Source organism: Coloeus monedula (genome assembly GCF_965178545.1).
Source record: "Coloeus monedula genome assembly, chromosome: 18".
In the NCBI taxonomy this organism is placed as follows: Eukaryota; Metazoa; Chordata; class Aves; order Passeriformes; family Corvidae; genus Coloeus; species Coloeus monedula.
Window position 1 is genome coordinate 6427141 of NC_138798.1, and position 20830 is coordinate 6447970.

Sequence of the window (20830 nt, forward strand, 5' to 3'; positions counted from 1 at the left end):
AGCAGAGTCTCAGATCTGTTGAATACCCAGACACACAGAGCTGAGGCCCTCGCCCTGTTGCAAAGGGGCACTGCAGCCCCTCAGGTTCAGTTCAGAGTTTGTGCAGCCCCTGCTCACCAAGTGCCAGCAGGCTCTGTAAGATGAGATCTGCACAAACACGACGTTTGCATGAAGTTTTTTGCACAAGTTAGGAGAGAAATAAATGAGGAAGCCTCAGCTGTCTCACGCTGGAGATGTTTCCAACCAGCCTGGGAGGTGATGTCACGCTGGAATTAAGTGCACGAGAAGGCCCACAGTAAATAATTCCTCTTGCAACAAGGTGCTTCCACGTTCCCAGGGCTTCAACTGTGCTCCTGTGGATGCTGAGGCTTTGGGGCACATTCACAGCTGACCCAGTGCCTGTCACTGGAAGCAGAGAAGTGAGAGAGGAATCTGCTATCCACCTCACTGCATTAACAAGGCTGGAAGCCCAAAAGCCATGAGCGATGTCTGTGCAGTGATCCTGCACTGGGAGCATTTAGTGCTGGCTCAGAAAGTGAAGGTGTGTGGAGACTGGACAGCCCTGACCCTGATCAGCTCTGCTTTCCGTGGGGCAGAATGACAACACGCTGTGCTGTGGCTGAGCCAGGCTGAACGTGTTTGCTTTAGTAAAATGACCTCTGTGCTACACTTATTACACACACCATGCCAGCAGCGTTTGTTAGTGGGGCCACAATTACAGTGTGCAAAGACTCACTCATAATGAGCAGACCTGCTCAAAGCAGTGGGCATGACACAGGGATTAAGTATGCACAAGATCAGCCTGGAGGTGCTGAATTTTAAATGCATCTTGAGGATGGTTCTAAATGAAATGAGATGCCTTAAAATCTGAACACACATTTCAGAAATTATATATATATATATATATATATATGTAATATATTTATATATATCCTTTTAATTTTGGCTGTATTAGTCACTTAATAGGATTACACAGAAGTTTCATAAATGGAATTCGGGATGCTTCCTTCTAAAACTGCAGCAATGCCCACTTGCACATGGAACAGTTCTTCAAATATACAGATCACATTGTGTTCTAACACCTGTGGCTGTGACACAAATATGCACTGCTTTTATCTTCTTCCTGTTGCATTAAAGCTACAGGTTGACCCTGCAGAGAGGATTTATAATAGAAAACACAATTGCCAGCAGATCTATTCCTTTCATGCCTGTGAGATTGTGCTGATGACCACCCTGCAGTAAAAGCATACAGATAAAACTCAACAATTACCCAAACGCACATTAAAACCCCCAATAAACCTGTCATTGTAAAAACAGAATATAAATAACACCAAGACTAAAATATTCAACCCACATACTTACATTTTTCAAAGCTCTAATTTATAAACATTACAGCTCTCACCAATTTTAATAAGAATTGAGTTGAGCTACCTTTTTAAAATCCAACTGCATAGTCCTCCATCCATTTCCTATTATTATCTCCTACTGTAATTCCTGAATAGGTGCTTGTTTGCTAAGAGAGGATTATCACCATTCACCCTGATCAAAAAAATTACTTGCAGGGACTTAGATTTACCCATGCAACAAGAGAAAAAGAACCTTGAGGACCTCGTCTCCCCCAAATGACAGAGAGGCTCAGCCCACCTGCACCTCAGAAAAGGGAAGGTGGCTGGGACCTGCCTGGCAGCTGCTGCATGGGGATCCTAAGCTGCAGAGTGATGGTTTTGATCTTCACCATAACTTACTGCAAGGAATTTCAGAGTTGCTGTGATAAGATAGAGACTCACAGTGGAAATAAATCAGGGAAGCTTTCAAGGACAGCTTCTATGTTTATGAGAGTTGCAATAAAGAAAATAAATGTGCAAGAGATATATAAATGTAACTTAATATCCAGCTATTACAGATATAGAAATTACCTCATTATACTCCTTGAAATCCATCTTTACTTATTCCTGATGCCAGAAAACTTACAAAATCCTAAACAATGGCTAGGCTGTTTGCATGCTGAGACTTCTACTTTTCACACGGACCAGCACTGTCTTCTGGTTCTGCATGTTCCTTCTGCTGCTCTCATGCACTGCACAGCCTTTAAAACAGAGACTGCTTTTTGATAGGGCTGTTTTAAAAAAAGGATTCATGAATGATGCTCCTAATTCCAGGAGCAAATCAATTTTCGGCTCTGTCAGTGACATCTGTGGATTATGATCCTCAGTTCCTCCTTGGAATCCATTTGTCTCATTTCCACTTTTACTCTTAAACAGCCAACCTTATGGTGGCACAATTTCCTGTCAGGTCTTTTATTAGTATTTGATCAGATATTATTTTAGGAAACACTGTCCAGATCAGGTTTTCTATGACAGCATTTTAAAACAGCAGGGCTGGCTTTGGGGAGAAGCCCCTCCCTTCTTGGATACATGTGGAATGTAAGAGTTCTTCACTGGCACCAAAAAGCTGGAAGGATGTTGCTCCCTGTCCAATCCAGCTGAAAGCCTATGAAAAAGCTGAACATTGTCCCTGGCTTAGAATAGCTAAAAATATTTTGCTACTGGAATTGCACTGAATCCAGTAGGGCACATTAATCTTTGGCCATCATCGTAGCAGTCCCAATTCTGCCAGGAGGAGCAGGCTTGTGGACTTGGGCAGGTATTTGTCCAGGCTGATCCTCTGGTAGGAAAAGAACCTCATGCAATATTCATTACTTACTCGTCTCTGTCTTGATGCACATTATTAAGAGCTGCCTGGCCCTCCAGCAAAATCTTCACAACAAACTTAAGAAACACAGCCAGCCATCATGTCAAAGTCCTAAGAGATTAAATATTCTAAGTGCAGCAGCACCAGGGTAAATTAGTATTGTTACCTTCTGACCCCCGGAGCTGCACCCAATGCTGGCTTTAAACAATAAAAATAATGAGATTTTTAGATTCCATTTATTTTGAAACAACAACTGGCAGCTTGAAAGAAGAAAACATGTTTTGGCAAATAAAGTTGACATTGACATTTTTAGCAAAGAATAGCTATATGGTGCCTTGTCACTGGGCAAATCTGAAGAATCCCTGCTGCCTCTGATGTATGATGTTTTTCACAGGGACAGAGTATGTATGAGTAATAAAGAACATTTAGTACAGTTTGTATCTGCCTTTAACAGAGATGTTCAGAATCTTTAAATAGAAACCAAAACATTTCTAGCATTAAAGTCTTCAATGTATTTTAAAAATATTTCGTCTTAAAAAAAGAAAAAGTGAAAGGCTGATACATGATGAAATTCCATCCTAAAACTAAGCCAGTGAGAAGCTTTGACAGATGGAAATAGGATGACAAAACCACATTCACTTAGTCTGGTTGGATTCCCTAATATTCCCAGTAAAGGGCAAAGTCCAATTTAACAGTTTTGGAGAGAGTTTTTTGAGGGTTTTGTTTTTTGGGGATTTTTTAAACACACTTGAAAATGAGCCAGTCAGTAGGAAAAGAACATTTAAGACTGTATTGGACTATGCAAATACTCTCAGAGCAGTTCTGTCCTGTTCCAGACCACACAACTTCTCTAGCTTTCAATTTCTCCATCTGAAAACTGGGGACAGCTTGCCATAAGGGAAGTGACAGAATTTGCTGTTATTAATCTCCCTCTCTATTGATTTAGAGACCATATGGAGTTTAAAACAAAAAGAAGTCCAAACCAAGGAAAACAAGGAAAACCAACGGATCTGTTAGGAGGCACCAAAAGTGCAACAAAAAGTGCAATGGTGAGGGGAGCTGCAGGTAGGCAGAGACATGGAGGTATGACAGGCACACATATTCATCACCCTTTTAGCTCTAGATGCTGGGAAGACATTCTCTATTATTCATTAATTCTGTGGTGAGCACATAGATTAAGCATTTTCCCCTATTAATTAATCTTGCTCTGGGCTATGAATTTGAAAAGCTTCATTTATTTATATATTTACTTATTTTGAGGGAAAACGATTTCTCAGCAAAGCACTCCCCGGTGAAACTGCAGCATCAAAGCCTCTGGCCAAGCTCCCAAGCATTCCATACTGTGCCTGCCATCAGCCACTACATCATGATATATAATTACAGACACAGATCACTTGCTGCTTTTGATACTAAATACAGGGAGATATTTTTCATTGGTGGCTTGATTGTGGTACAGACATTAATACCAGCCATAAAGGACAGATCACGTTCCACTGATCTATAGGAAATGTGAAATGGATCAGTCTGTAGTTTTCTTTATGTTGTTTATTATTACATATTATATCCAACACACATCCAGTGGTATCAGCTCACAAAAGAAATCCTGACATTAAATCCTTTAATGTCCATTGAGCTGCTTTTGATTGACATAAACCAAAGATGAGCAGCAGGCGGTGTCTGGGCTGTCCAGCCCTGAGCAAGGGTTTTGTTGGTGCTGCGTATTGCCCTCCACCCCTCAGGCACAGAGATCCCAGGAGGACATGGCTGGACTGAGCTTAGCAGGGCCCTGCTTTGGCCTGAAATCCTGGGGTTTCAGCTCCTATTTAACAGAGAGTGTTGCAGGGAGCTGCACTGCTGCCTGTTAGCACACTTTGTTCAACACAATTAGTACAATTCCCCACCAGAGAAAACACTAAGGGATAGCTCAGTGATAGACTGGGGTTATTCAACTTTTGACAAAAGGTTAGGGGAATTCTCTTGGAACAGTAATTGTCTGTCACATGAAATACTGCAACTTCCTGAGCACAGGAAGGAGGACACCATGACATGAAGTGGATTAGAGCAGGAAGAAACTAGAGGCAGGCAGGTGAATACAGAGGAATCCAAACAGACTTGCCAAAATAGTCTAGGGTAGAATGGGCAAAAAATAAAGAATAAAAGTTAATGAAGATCTCAATTTTATCTGATGTGTTTTTAGCTAAAATAACTGAAGCTGGTTTCTTTCCAAGTCTTAAAGATTTTTGAGGTCAGTGTGTGCACAGGGAACTGCTGTGGTATTGCACAGAGGGGCCTCAGAGGAATTGGCACCTGAGCCAAAAGAAGACAGAATGGCATAGGAAGAATAATGTATTTCTTGTGGTGACAACATTCAGTGCACTATGAAAAGACACTCACATAATGAACAGATCATCCCAAAGCTCCAGAGCCCAATCCAGACTAGGTGCCACTGTTACCTGGCTAACTGGAGGCAAGTGAAGTGGATTACCTGCCCAGGCAAATGTTCTGCAGGTTTGCTTTGAGGAAATAACATGTAGGAAGCCTTCAGAAGGGGCACACCTGTTTCAAGCACGAGTGCACAAGTCAGGTTTGGAACAGAGGGTAAGAAAGGCTTAAAGTGAAAACTTATAATTTAATCTTGTAATGGAGCCAGAAGTGACGTTCACAGAACACATTTTACTCCTAGCTTTAACTGGTCACAGATGCAACTACTGATTACAATTAAATGAATTCTGTTGATGAATCCTTCAGTACGTATCTTACAGTCCTCTTTTCTCCCCTATGGCACTTTGCTAAATTTTTTGATCTCAGTGCCTGAATGGAGCATTTATCTACAAGAGGACCCTTGTCTTGACTGGGACAGGGAGCTGCTTCCACCTGACACGTAATACACAGGCAGGACAAGTGATAGGCAGCAGTGATAAGAACAGTGCATCTTCATAACATCCACTCTATGACATAAATGAATACATCAGATTATTCTTTAAATAGCCTACTCTAAAATTAGATAAGTGAAGGCTGCCACATAACACTCATACTAATGGAATTGGAAGAGCTGGATATCAAGAGCAGACGGTGTTGAGAAAATTCTCTGCCTTGAAAATGTTAATTCATTTAATTGCCACTAATTGTACATAGCGTCAGTGCAAATTCAAACACGAGAACTGAACGAGCAGTTCTAAGCCTGACCTTTGCCAGGTAAAACCTTCAGTTTAAGAAAAATCTATTTCAGAATCAGTGAATGTATTCTCTTTCATGCTCACCCAGCTTTCCAAAGCATGCTGCAGATGTGCAGACAAGCCCAATACCAAGATAAACGTACCCCAAATTCACCTCAAATGTTTGTGGCACACACAACAGTTCTAAGCCAAATCTTCCATCGCCTTGTTCCTCAACTGCACGATGTGAACTTGCAGCAAACCTGATGGTGTCTTAAAATGGTCAGAAAAGTACCTGAACACCTTTCTGTGCACTCCTCTAAAGCACAGTAAATCCTGTAATAGATACTTCAGTTTTATGGTTGGACTTTTCCAACCTAAACGATTCTATAAAAAATTCTTACCCCAATGAGATTCTGGGGTGCAGAGAAGAGGGAAGACAAGACCCCTTTGTTTTATGGAATGAAAAATCTAGATGTAATAGCCAAGAAGACACTAAGCAGTGCCATGATGGACACAATTTGGTATGCTAGGGAAAATTGCTTAGTCTTTGGGGAATTCATTGTCACAAGCCAGCTGCTTATACTGGATTAGAAAGGGAATTAGAAAATACACAACCCAATTAAAAAGTAATGTTTGTTTGTTTGCTTCTTGCAGTTCTTTTGCTCTTTCATGCTAATTCCTTCTCTTTTTCATTTTTACTTAATTCAATATTAATATTGATATTCACAAATAAATCCCAAGATTCATGGCTTTTTAAAATGCCTCTAGCATTTTCCACACCATGGCCTGATCCTGCAGCAGTAAATAGAGCTGCTCCAGTTTCCATCAGCTCAGGATACAGCCCCAGGCACTCCCCCAGCATGACTTCAGTGGGAGATGACCTTGGAACACAGTAACCTTTCCATAACATCAAACCAAAATGAAAAGGTGCCCCAGCCTTTCAAGCAAGGACACTGAAACCAATCAATATCACTTTACACAGATTTATAGCAAACCTGAAAGAAGGATCATGCTGAAGGCAAAACAGAAGAGAATTTTTCTCTATGTGTTTTTCTGTTGGCAAACGTTGGAAATGGAGCTGGCACGTTACAAATGCTGGTAGTTAACTCTACTACCCTCTAGAATGGTCCATTAAAACAACAAGGACAATAACAGGTGATATTTTAAAGTAGCACTGAAACTGTAGAACTGACTGTAAATACCTGCACAGACTTTAAACAATACCCCTCTCAGATTTACCAGATTTGAGGGTAAATTCGCATTTTCCATCAAAGCAGAGCAAAATCAAAGTACTCAGCTCCTCAGACCTATGAATTCTCTGTTGCTTTTAGAAGGAAAAAAGGTTTTTAAAGACACAAAGTTCTTCCTTGTTGAAAAGAAGAAAGAAATCCAGTAATTTATTAGGTTCTTTAAAAACTTTGAAAAAATTTCAGATAGAAAGCTTGTGGCACTCTATTTATTTCTACTTTCGTGAGGCAACTCACATGATTAGAAAAGAAACCCAAACATTCTGTACTGAGCTGAAAGAAAAACTTAAAATACAAGAAGAAGAAATGGGAGAAAGAAAACCCTCCAAAATGATGGTGTAGAAAATTCTTTTAGTCTTCAGATGAATAAATGCGCCCCATTGTCACATCTGACACTCTGAATGGTTTCAATCCTGATAACTTCTCATTTGGGGAAGCAAGGCTTGTGCAGAACAAGGAATTGTTCAACATTTATGTGTTTGCAAGTCCTACTTTTTGTGCCTTTTCTGCTGTCATCCCCCAGCTGAGCCACCTGGCTGCAGAGGGGATCTGCTGGAGCCCCACAGCACCCTCAGCTGCACTCTGGTGAGCTTACCAGGGCAAGGCATTTGAATTTTAAATTGCAGAGTTCCCTCCATCTTTCAAGCTATTCTCGTTTGATGCTCAAAGCCAGGAAAGTCAATTGAAACTTAATTCTCTTCTTCTTTGATTTATAGCAGCTGTGGATTAAGAAGCTGATTTGGGACAGATTCAATTGTTTCCTCACTGGAAAAAAAAAACCAAAAAACAAACCATAAGAGCTTTTCTAAAGGTTTGCACCTTGAATAATGGTTGTGTGTGTTTTATTGTATTACACACCACTGTATTTTATTAGAAAGCATTAGTCAACCCTTATTTCCTGGAATTTCACCATGGCCCATTCCTGTGTTGTCAGAACATGGGAGTGACTGAACAGCACTCTGTGCTCAAGACACGTGGGGACGAGGGGCTTGGCTACCCTGGGATTTCATCCATTGAAAAACAGACTTCAGGCACCCCAAAATGGGCCATATGAATTTACTGCAACTGTTAGTAGGATTTTTTTTTCAAATAAACTTTATAAGGGTAGCTTTGTTTCAAATTTTTCACATTTTTCCACACTTTCAAGTTCTACATTTATAAATGACGCCCTGACATGAAGTGGGCCAATTCTGACCCTGAAGAACTTTCAGTTTTATATACATATGTATATATATATATTAGTGAAAAAGCTTAAATAATTCATTTTGGCCTGAATATTTCTCTTTACCAATGCTTTGATTTCATCAACAAAGGAATAAACAAGCCAATTATTTGTATATCTCCATTCTCCTTAGTGAAGCCTTCCCTTTTCAAGTTTATAGGAGACAGCATGCTTCAAAACAACCCACTCTGATCTGGGGCTTAGAGAAAAAGATGTTTAGTTCATATAAATCAATATACCCTCGGTGAGGAACATGAAACTGTGCTTTCATGCCAGGCCAGCAACCTACCTGGTTTTACTATCTCAATTCGGAGTAACTTTTTTGTTTGAAAATATATGTGTTTCATCACTCAAAAATATTCAGTTTAAAAAAGATTTTGATTACAGAAAACATTAACGATGTATTTCCCTAAAACATGTGCATTGAAATGCACAAAGTATTGGAAGATGGGGACATGCTGTACAAAAAATAGGACCCCTAGACAAAAGAGGAATGCTTTGAAAAGATAAAGGGAAGATCGATATGTTCCATCTTTACAGGCTCTCATCTTGTATTCTCCTGCAGTCTCAAGTGAAAGCCTACTTTTGTCTGTAGTCTAACAAAGAGTATCGGTGTTATGAAAGGTACAGTGGTTCCTTCTTTATGCTCCCTGATAACTCGTCATTTACAATCAGTCTGAGATTCAAAACAGCTTTTTCTTTACCTGCCTGGCTCCCTTTGTGGAGCAGCTCACGCCCAGCTGCAGTGTGGAGCCGTGGCTCCCTGCAAGGCTGTTCCCTTTCTCTGGTCCCTTCCTACAGAAGCTGTCTCAGTACCCTGCTAACAGTGGCCAGAGCAGAGAGCTGGGGGAAGTAGAAATCTGTTTATGTCATGTACCAGGGACTGCCATAGCTCACTGCACAGGAAACTCCCAGCTGTGTTACACACTGAATGAAAAACACACCTCAAAACCACCTTAACCACAGGTGAGGATGTGGCAATCCGTCCCCATTGACCAAAGCTACAAACACAAGGTGCCACATCTGCCTCAAGGATGTGCTGCCTTGCCATAAGCAGCTGGAAACTGAGGCATCCACAGAGACCAAGCCCAGAGATTCACCCAAGCAGCCCACTGTGCATTGCTCCTGAAAGTCCTGCAAGGTAAATATAAAACACCCCTCTCTGGGCAAGTGCAACAGCTGCACAGCAATTATAGAACAAAGCTTGTTCCCTGTCTCAGCAGTACCTGGATGTGACAGCAATTACTTGTACATAAAGAGACACCACTTTCTTCCCTTTTCACCCAATTATCTGTGTTTAAGCTGTGCCTGTTTACAAGAAGTCATGCAGGATGGAAATGGAAGTACAAAATCACACTCGCCTCTTCCACAATAACTTAAAATAGCTTCCCTGCAAATGCAGAGTCCCTGTGATATTCCTTGGTGTCTCAGCCAAGAAAACTCTACAAAGTCCTTCTGTGAGGTACACTGTGCCTCTGTTATTTTTGCGTGTATTTGTAGCAAGGCTTTCCTCTCCAGTTAAACAGCATTGGTATTCAGTACTATTTTGAGAATTTCTCAATTCTCAAAATTGGAGTTGGGGGGAGGATGGTGGTGGTGGGTGGTCTGTCTGGGAAGCAACAGCCCTTCATAAACTCATGGCAAGGCAACTTGCTGGACCACCTACATGGGTTGTCACTTTCTGGCTCCACAGATAATTCACTCAAGAAAAAGGAATTCTCTTCAAAATCAGATTGATTGATTTCTTTCTTTTCCATGTGTCACCATTCTGTCGCCATTCATTACAATTACATCAGGGGCAGACTGGTTAGCCCAGAACATTCTACAGCTACTGCACAAAATGAGAAGTGGGGTATTAGAGGGTGCAAAGGAACTCATGCAAACTCAATCTTTGTCCACCAAAGCAGCTACACTTACAGGTGCCCAGAGCTGGTGGCAGTGGAATGTAGTTGTTTTATTGCTAGAATCCATCATTGCAACGTCAGGAATTGTGGGGAATCAGAAAACCCTTTTCCATATTGGCTCTGATCACAAAACCCCAGCACTACACACTCATGCAGAAGCCCAGGAAAGTGTAAGATGGGCTTCTGTAATCTGAAAAATCAGTCAGGACCTTCACTTACTTGCTGCCCACCTGTCCCACCTAAGGAAAGCAGGGTGCCCACCTCATCCAGAGGGCAGCCCTTGAGCCTGAGGCAGCACGAGGGGACTTGTGCTGCTTCCTTAGCAGAGGCTGTAAATCAGATACTTGCTTTATCTAAACATAATGGCATTTGTTATTTGTGTTACAGCAGATCAGGAAGTAGCCAGCAGGACAACAGAGTAAATGATGCCCACAACCAGCCTTCAACTTGCAAACACAAAAAAAGCACCTTCTTTAGAAACTCAGAACTCTGCTAGTTGAAAGCCTGAATTCTTGATAAAGAGGCAGATGTATACGTGGAAGAAATGCTATTAAAAAGACAAAATCCTTTTACTGCAGACCAAGAATGACTCTGAGGACTGAAACCCATTCCTTATCTTCCAGAGAATTGTTTTGTCTGGATGCTATTAGCACAGCATTCCTCTAATCATTTGTAAATGTCATTTACAAACCCTGACACGATTGTTCTCTGCAGAACAGATTACAGGGCCCAGCCTTCCTCCTTTCGGGCTGTGTTTAATAAGGATGTTGCATATTGTGTTTTTCAGTTCATGCTCCAGTGCCCACGACCCAGGTGCTGCACTGTAACAAACCAGCTCCAGCACACTGCTGAACGTGTGATGGGTGACATACAGAGGATCCCACTCCCAGTTTGAAAACTTGCACTCCTCTTCTCAGAGAGCTTTCCTTGAAGTCACCACTTTGTCCTGGCTGGATCAGAGAAGTTGGCTGAGCCACAGAGAACCAGCTGCATGAATTCCCTGTGCTCACAACAGTCTCATGCATACAGGGATCTCTGGTCCTTTTCAGGGCTGTCTTCACAGCTGCACTAGTGGGTTAATCCCTGGCCTCACACCTCGTAGTGTATCAATTTGCAATGGTTTTGATCCATTATTTTGCTTTTTGCCAAGAGTATAACAAATAACTGCTGTTTACACAGACCAGATTGTCATTTATGTTGACTCTTCAGAGCTACTGAGGCAGACAGAAAGGGAAGTTTGAATTTGATGCTGTGCTAAGAATTGCCTATTTCTTGACCTAAACCTACCTGCACAAAGATCTGAAATTCATGCCAGTAGTGTCCATTAAAGAGGTATTTGACATGCCTCATCTCCATTCCCACTTAAACAAAATGGGGCACAGCTACCCCACCATAGCATCTGATCAGGAAAAGAATGGGTTAAAGACAAGAGCAGACATGGCAAATAAAGCTCTTAGGATGGCACACCACAGACAGAATTCTTTTCTAGATTTAATTGCTGCATGCAGGCAATCTAGGAATATAGAATTCAAGTAAGGAATGTTTCAGCAGTCATTTATATGGGGGCCACATATGCTTGCTTAATTTTAAAACTCCAGTTATCAAATAAACATGCTGAACTCTGGGCCACAAAAAGTAGATGCTGTATGTTTACTTCTACTTTGAGCTGGAAGATGCACTTTTTTCTTGGTATTTTAGTGACAATGTCCAATTCTGAAAGGCACTGGCTGTTTATTAATTTCAAAGGAAGAAAGGGAACTCTCTGTTGAATTAATTAATTTCCTTCAATTCATGCAAGACTTCAACTTCACAGTTTGTAATCAAAGAAAGGACGCCTTAAATAATGTTAAATATGGTTTAGGTTTTACAGTGTGCTATCTGCTAGTTTGGTTTCCACTTCTCTAACAAATCTTTTGCAAACACATCATGCAAGGACTCTGCTAAACACCACACAGGAATAACAGAGCGAGGGCACCAGGACCAATGTTGAAACCAAACAATAGCCAGTTACTGCCTTGTTATTGCCAGTCTTGAGCTGAAACAACACAACATCTCCTAAAAACTACCCCCTACATTCTCCTCAAAACCATCAATGAACAAACACCTTCAGTAAGGGGACTGGTACCATTTTTTCTAGAGGAATCCAAAGTCAGGTGATTCTCAAATGCTGCCACGTACCAGATCCCAGGTTGGTGACATCTGGATTTCTCTTGGTGCTGCAGTGAGCAGGTCCCAGCCAGAGGGGTGTTTGCTCCTTCAGCACACTCCAAAGGCATGGAGTGAAACCCCAGCATCACAGAGACTACACTGATTCCAGCCCAACACAGAGAATTATGTCACGTTTGCCAAAATATTAATGTGTGTTATGCGCAAGTGTTAACTAAAAACATTTCTTAATCCATCAGCTAAGCCAAACAAACAAATTAGTATAATTGGAGAGTTGTGCTTGTGAATACAAAGCATAAAGAGAGGGAACACGAATTGTCTTGTTGTCATTCCTCTCAGGCAGCATGTACAGCTAGTTCTGCTCCTTGCAGTCTGAGCATACTGGTATAATTGATGGCAACATTTATCATAACAGCAGCGCAAAAGCATCAACTGCTTGATGAATTTATTTACTCCTGCCCAGAAGTGAAGCTATGATTGGACCACTTTATAAACATCAAACTGCTGTAGACCTGGTCTGTTGTTGTTGATTGCACAAGGGGAAAAGAAGGGGAAGAAAAAAAATTAAAAACAGGGCAAAAAAACCTTGATTGGGAGGCTGGAGGTTCAGTGAAAAGACAAATCTCTTTCATTAGAGGAAAACAACCATTACTTTATCTAATTTTAAAAAAATATAAAATAATCACTCTGGCATCCATGATCAACAGCTGCAGCATTATCTGCTGCAGAGTTTAGTCCTGTCTCTGGCAGGTTTTTTTCTTCCCAGCCCACAGGATTCCTGGAGGTAGAGAGTTGTAAAGTAAGTACCAACCTTCCAAACTAACATGACAAGGACACTGGGTTTAGCAAGGCAAAACCAGGAACCACACCACATTCCTATTTTGTGATCTCTTGTCTTCCACAGGGAAATATGGGGTCATGTTCTCTTTGCCCTGACACTACACAGTCATCTGAACATATGCAGAACTCTGCTACTTCTGGGTGGATTCTGCACTTTTTGTGCAGATGTGGAAGTAAATCCAGTGGGAAATAGGTCCAACGACTTTACATTTGGTAGGTTTCCAGACCCTGTCTCTAAAGGGGTCTGAAAACCATTGCTTGAGATGGAATGGTCTGTGACCCTCAATCTGCATGCTAATTAAGTGTTGTTGTTTTTCAAATAATAATTCCAAAAAATTTCTTTTTTTCCTGGTAGGTTCCTTTGACTCCCCTCTGAGAAGAACAGAGGGCAGCAGTATCTGGAGAAGAGTTTCAAACATGCAGTTGCTGTTTGGAGCAGTGTCTATCCAGTCTACAGCAGAGCCAGCAGTATCATCCCAGGATGATTCACAGACTGGGAAACAACATGAGTGCCACTGCAGGCCTCTGCGGGGTAAAGAGTTCATCCTTAATGAGATGTTAATGTCTTATAACTCACTAGATAAAATTTAGTTTATGATATTATGCTAAGACACCAAAATGTAGTCAGCCCTGATACGGTCAGGCTCTTAATTCCATAATTAAGCCTCAATTTAGTGCTTCAAACTGCTGAGAAACTCATATCTGCTACTGAGCTGTTTCCCCAGTCAGGGATTTTAGGAAGAGGTAAAAGAAAACCCAAAAGGGGAAAAAATAGTCCATGGTAGGGTATATATTGACAAAAAAAGAAAAAAAAAGAAAAAGAACAACAACAACAACAACAAACCCCCCAGCTTTAGGTAATCTTAAAAAAACAAACATAATTTTGTACTCGAGGCTGGAAGAGCAGCATCTTTGGGCTCCCAACTGGCCCAGGAGCTGTGAGTGATGACAGCTCTTCCCCACAATGTCTGGTGTGTGACCAGAGGCTCACAGACACTGCCTGAGGGTGGAGATGGAGGAGCCTGCAGTGCCCCAGAACACCAAACCCTGCTGCATCCAGCTGCGGATGGCACACCCCACATGGAAAATGGGATGGCAGCAGCAAGAGCTGCTTGTGGCTGTTTCCCTCCCCTGCCAAGGGATGAGTGGGGAAATGGAGAGCTCTGGTGCATGAGGCATCTGTCTTCAGGGCAGATGATGGAATACACTGACACTGCCTTTGGATGGTAAAAATTATTAAAATACAGACTTCTCAGTAGATAGTAGGCAATTAGTATTTTCTACTACCTTGACAACAATGTTATAGACATTTTAATGGGCTTAGCAGCTGAACTGACACCTTTGATTGGGCTTTCATTCAGAGGCTTCGGTGGTGCCACTTGATGAAGGTCTCAACCCTGAGCTCCTTGAACACACCAAGGGCACTTGCTTTCCTGGACAGTGGCCAGGTAAATGACTGAGGGCAGATTTTTTGTTGTTCTTTGAAATAATAGCTTTTGTGCTCAAAGGTGTCACCTTTCACAGCACTGGGACAAGGAATTCCAATGCCTTGCAACAAATCAGACTTAAGAGCACACAAGGGTGCATCCCAAGGGAAAGAGTGGTGAACTGTCCTCCAGAGCCTGTGCAAGCTAGCAAGAGTAAACATTGTGTAGGGCAGAGACCAATGCACTCCACAAGCAGTGGAGCAACTGACAGTGGCTGTGTCAGGCCCCAAGCAGAAATAAGTGGGATTTCAGAAGCATCTCAGCCCTCAAGAGCACAAAGGTCACTCCATTACTTTGTTACTTGCATTCCTTAATGACTTGGGAGCTTTAGAAAATTCCTGCTGAAACCTTTTTAATTCCCTTCCTAATTATGCTGCATCTACCTCTGAGGAGCCACATAGAAGGCACTTTGTTGGAGAAAACTGGTACAAGCACCATGCTCCCAGTAACAGCCTGGGAAAGAGAATGGGAACAAGCACACTGCCTCCCGAGTGCCTGCAGGACCAGGCTTGCATTAATCTAAAGATTATTTTTATGAGTGGGACTCATGTCTCCTTTATGTTTTATGCAGCATTGCAAACTCTAGGTCAGTGTCACGCAAAGAACAATAAGATAATCATAGTAATAAAATGCTAATCTATCCCATTAACCTCTGCCTGGAAAATTGCAGCAGACCTGGCTCCCAATAACAATGCAGAGAGGCCTGAGGAGAGGGCAGATTAGACAGATTCCAGCACAGGGAAATAACCCACCAAATCCTGCTGCATCCAGCTGCTAATGTTATACACCCCATGGAAAATTGGATGACAACAGCAAGAACTGCTGGTGGCACAGTTTCCATCCTGGCTGCTGAGCACAGGAATTGAGTGAGCCCCGGGCAGCCCAGCCAGGGAGAGAGATGGCTATTAATGTAAAAGAAAAGCCTGCATAAGTAGGGGTAAGCAGTTTCTACCACACTCATCGCTGCTCAATGAAAGGCACAGCTGCACCTTTCTCTGAGTTATCAAAGATTATTTCAAAAGAGTACAGAATGGCATTTACAGCAAGATACATCCCTCCCTCTCTTCTGTTACTCTGTTCTACAAAGCACTGGGACGTGGTCCCCCTCTTTAGCAAAAACCTCTGGGCCAAAATATTGCTTTCTGCACGAGGTGGCTGCTCACAGGTAGCCTGTCCTTACTCAAATCCTTCAGAGGCTGTGCTCCTTTTGCCAGAGAGGCAGAGGGAGACAGATTTCCAACAGCTGCAGTTGGGACTTAGAGGAGAATTTAAAGGTCTCAGACAAATGCCCTGGTAGATGAACCAAAGCTGGCTCTGCTTGCCCATGCTAATGGGAGTCAGCCCAGGCTGGCTCTGCTGGGAGCTGCCAGAGCAAAAAATGCTGCGGATGGAGGAACTGAGCACAGCATGAGAAAACCACAGAACAGGTCCTGGGTTCCCTTTTCAACATGAATCTCACTGGTTACTTCAAAAACTCTGTGAAGGAAGGCAAAGGGACTCTCTGCTGGCTTTCAAAATTCAAGAGGCTTTCAACTGCAAGGAACAAATATCTATCAAAGACAATTACTTTTGCTTTTAGTATAAGTAGCTCCTTAAAAAAAAAAAAAACCACGGCAGCGCGTAGCAGCTGAGGACTTTGCTTCCCCCATAATAACAGCAACTCTGCTGTAATCTTTGCTTTTCTTCCCTTTTGCATGACACTTCAATGACAGGACAAAAAGGCAATGGCATTTCCATGTGGCTACTGCTCTTTTCACTGAATATAAAGGAAGGAGTTCTCTGGACTTGCACATTCATGGAAGTCTGAGCTGCTCTTCAAGCCCCAAAGGCAGCAGTGGTCCAAGGGAGCTGAGGGCTCTGGAGGCTGGGATGTGCAGATGGCCAGCTGGCTGGTCAGGCACAGCACAGAGGCTCTGCAGCCAGATGGCTGATGTGAGGAGGAACAGGACACAGCAGCTTGACTGAACTTGCTGGCACCATTCACGGTCATTTCAGGACAGGCACGAGGGCCCATCATGAGTGTTGCTCTGAGCTGTTCCATCCCACATGCACACACCCTCTCACAGAAGAGAAAATCACAACCACCATGGTTTGGAAAGCCCTCAATACCATCAGAGTAAATCCTTCCTTGCTATCCGAATATACTTTTGGGGGACACTTTATTGTAGCTTTATTAGGGGGTTTTAATTATCAATATTATTTATAACCGTTAATACTCTTTCTACATTATTTAACTATTTCACAAGCATGCAAAAGCCCAGCCAATTAACAGGCATTCCTCTGCAAACTAATAATTGCAGAAATACCTCTCAGGTATGCCCTGGTCCCCAGCAAGATTATATGCAAGCAACAGTGAGATGTACAGCTCAGGGCAAATCAGGACCACACAGTCAGAAGCAGGAACAAGCCACAGAGCTGCCAGTCACACTTCCTTAGCCTGGGTCTGCTGAGGAACACCTTCCCCTCTGCAGAAGATGGAGCTTTCCTGGAAAAGCACAACACTATCGACCACATTAGATGGGCATGACCAGTTTCCTGTTTATTTTCCATTGTCTTTCTCCTCATTTCTTCTCTCTGCCGTCTTTCTGAACGATCTCATTCACTTTCTTCTTCTTCACACACCAGAAGGGTCACTAAGAATCACCCTGCAGCCTGAAGAGAAAGGGCAGCACTGCTGTGAGGAACTCAGCGGGGCAGAGCTGCTGCAGTCAGAGAGGAGCCTCAGCTCAGGTCCAGGATCCCTTGTGGCCATGGCAGCACTAATCCCGGGGGACATGAGCTCTCCCAGGCTCCTCTTGCCTTTCTGGGGAGCTCTGCATCCTACCCTGAACTCCAGGCTGATGGAGCTGCACCACAATCAGGAATGACTTTAGACCCAGCTGAGGATGCTGTGCACCACAGCTGCAGGTAATGTGAGCAAGCACCAACGTCAAGGCAAATTTATACCAGCTGAGAAATCTGTTTTCTCCCCAGCCCACCTTGCAAGAATAAAGCATTTCCTTTCCTCAGTCACGAGACAGTAGCAGGGTTTGCAGGGCTCTGTTTTCAACTCGCTCCAAAGCCAGGCTTGTCTCCTGAGGCTGCAGCAGTCTTACCCAGGATGTTTGGTCTTTTAATTCAATTCCCTTAAACCAACAGCACTGCCTAGGCTTTTCCCTTCCATTCTGATTAGCAGACCAAATATGTTCTAGATGAATTGCATAATTATATCAGCAAATCCATTTTCTTCTGCGTTTTTTTTTCCAGTTTCCCAAACTGCAGGGCTTTTTTTTCCCTGCAGAACTCCCCAAAGAGATGCCACAAAGCAAAGCAATCATGCAAAAAGATTTATGACAGTCATTTGTATACATGAGTATGCTCACAGACATTCAAGTTCCCTCTTCTGTCTTCTCCTTTTATTTAGTGTGAAAGCACAAGCTGTTCCCAAGTCACATTTATACATTTTTCATAAATCAGATACACTACTCACATCATTTTAAAGATGGACATGAGGGGGGTGTGTGTGTTTTCTTTTTTTCAGGGTCCCAGCATATCTCATGCTTTGCCTGAAGTCTTTAAAAAGCATCAAATTTAACCAAAAGGGACACTTACCTCATAATTAACCATGACCTGGACTGAGCCTTTGCTCAGTGTAGGACTGGCACAAACCAAGGGGCCTGGGAAGGAATGGTGCTGCAGACACAGCTCCTGCCTCCCCATCCCCTGTCTGATCCTGCAGCTCTCAGCAGGTACAGGCTGCTCTCGTGGGGTCACCCTCTGGGTTATATTTGTGCTCAGGAAAAGCCTGAGACACAGCTGAGCAGTGACACCCCAAAAAAAGGGTGTGAGAGGAGTTCCTGCAGAATTCTGCAGGGTCCCACCACAGCCTGGCTCTTCTCTAGCATTAAACCAGCAATCTGGTTAAAGCATGGGATTCATGAAAACTAACACACATTCCTATATCTGCTGTGGACTTGCAGAATGAACACAGACATCTCCTCTAGGTTTTTCCCCCTCCTCAGTTTCCTACTTGCAAATGCCTGCCCTATTTTACAACACCACACAGCAAATGTAGAACCTACCTTTGTTAGAAACGACTTCATCCTCAGGTTTTTCTCCTCAACCCATCCTGTTCTCCCCGAAAAACTAATGAAAACTGTACAGACTGGGAAGAAATGTATATTTTTGCCCTAAAACCCCCAGCAGTATGCACACATCTCATCTTAAAATCTGCTGAAAGAACAAGACAGGTCACAGCTTGATTAGCCCATGTCTGTCATGCAGTCCTTTGCTTTACTCTGTGCAAGGTAAATGAAAAAAATGCTTGAAATCAGAAAAGACAGGCTCAGCAATTTGGATTGCTGATATCCTAGGATGAAGTTTGGGCTGGCCTGTGATGCAGGGAGAGTCCCAGCATTTGCACAGGTTCCCTGAGTGTCACAAACCCAGAGGAGGTCCATGGTTGCATGTTACAGATCACATGCATACAACTGGAAGCAGCAGGCGCTTGCCTTGCTCTGCTTTGGCAACTCTCCCTTCCCTCTGATCACATCAGCATCTAAAAACCAGGCAAATGGCAGAATCCAGGGCAGAATCCTCCCCTGCTTTGCATCCTGTCTACACAGGCACACAACCACCTGAAGGGCTTGGCAGGGGGCAATCAAACCGCAGCACATCGTTGGTCCTGTGTGTCTGTCGAGTAACTCATCTCATTATGGCATAAACTGGAAACACAGAAGCAGACTAAATGAGTTCCTGAGCAGAATGCCTACCCTATTACCCAGCTGAATGCTTCCAAAGAGTTACCAGGAAATATCAATCTTCTGTGTTCCTCGGAATGTGCTGATGCAGCGCAGAGAGGTGAAGGCCAGGGAAGACTTCAGCCCCCCAGAAGTATTTCAGTGCTCAGCACAGAACCTCCTCTTCCAACCTCTCTCTCAGGAAGCAAAGCCTGGCCAGGATTTGACTGACATCAGTCACCCAGAGCACAGAGATCCATCTTTATCTGGGTTTATCACGCATTTTGTGCCACTTAAGGAAGTGTCTTCTCTGCTTCAGCAGAACTGTCAGAATTGGGATTATTTAGACAATCTTTTTTTCCCTTTCTTGGGGAGAAGTTGAACAAAGCCTTTTTTGTGCTTGTGAAATGTTCATTTGCAAAACACTGGCATTTATTAGACACAAAATCTAAAGAAGGTGACATTAAAAGCTGGATTAAAAGAGAGTTTGGGCTGTTTCCTGTGAATAAAAGACAAAGCATTGCTAGACAAAATCAGATACTTTCTGAAAACATTTAATTTAATTGGATATAAGCAGTTTGCCTGGTGATGATGTTTGCCTGATGATGATGTTTTCCTAATACACAGGACAGCTGAAGCTCTATTCAGAAAGGCTTTGAAATCACACTGAAAGATGCCATTTCTGTACAAGAGCAGTATCAGAAAAATGTTCCATATTTTAGTAGTCCAGAGTATCAAGATCACTCAGTAATGGAAGGTGGTGAAATGAAGAGGCTATAAAGTTATCAAAACAAGAGAAGAATCTGTTCAGATTAGAGAAAACTGTGAACAGGAAGTCTCTTTATTTTTAAATACTATGTATTAAAAGCCTAGCATGAGCTAAGGATGCTGAAATTGTTGCTACGTGTTGAAAGAATAAAGATGAATATGACAAGAGGAAGGGGAAAACAACGAACACGTTGAGAAAGAAACAGTTTCTAACTGATAGCAATTAAACCTGGGCATGAAGGTTAATCTCCTGATGTGATTTTATTTCTAATCACTGCAAAAGTGGATATGTGAAGCTGTAAAGCCAGTCAAAATGTGTCTATCTCAAGATCTATGGGCTGTACATTTGGCAGATTATTTCTTACAGGAACATTATCAAGCCGCCGTTCCCAGTGCTCGTTTAAATAATCCTGTAAAGATAACAAGTAATGCTCTAATTAAAAACATTCTTTTCCATCATGTAAATCACTTTAAAGATACCTGTGACTGATATGATGGACATTAAAAATTCTGGTAGCACCCACCCAAGCCTGTGCCAGCAGCACGCTGGTATATAATTTTATCTAATTGATCAATTAAATTAAAATAATCTTTGAAACAAGCTATAATAAGAGTTGTATAATTCCAGT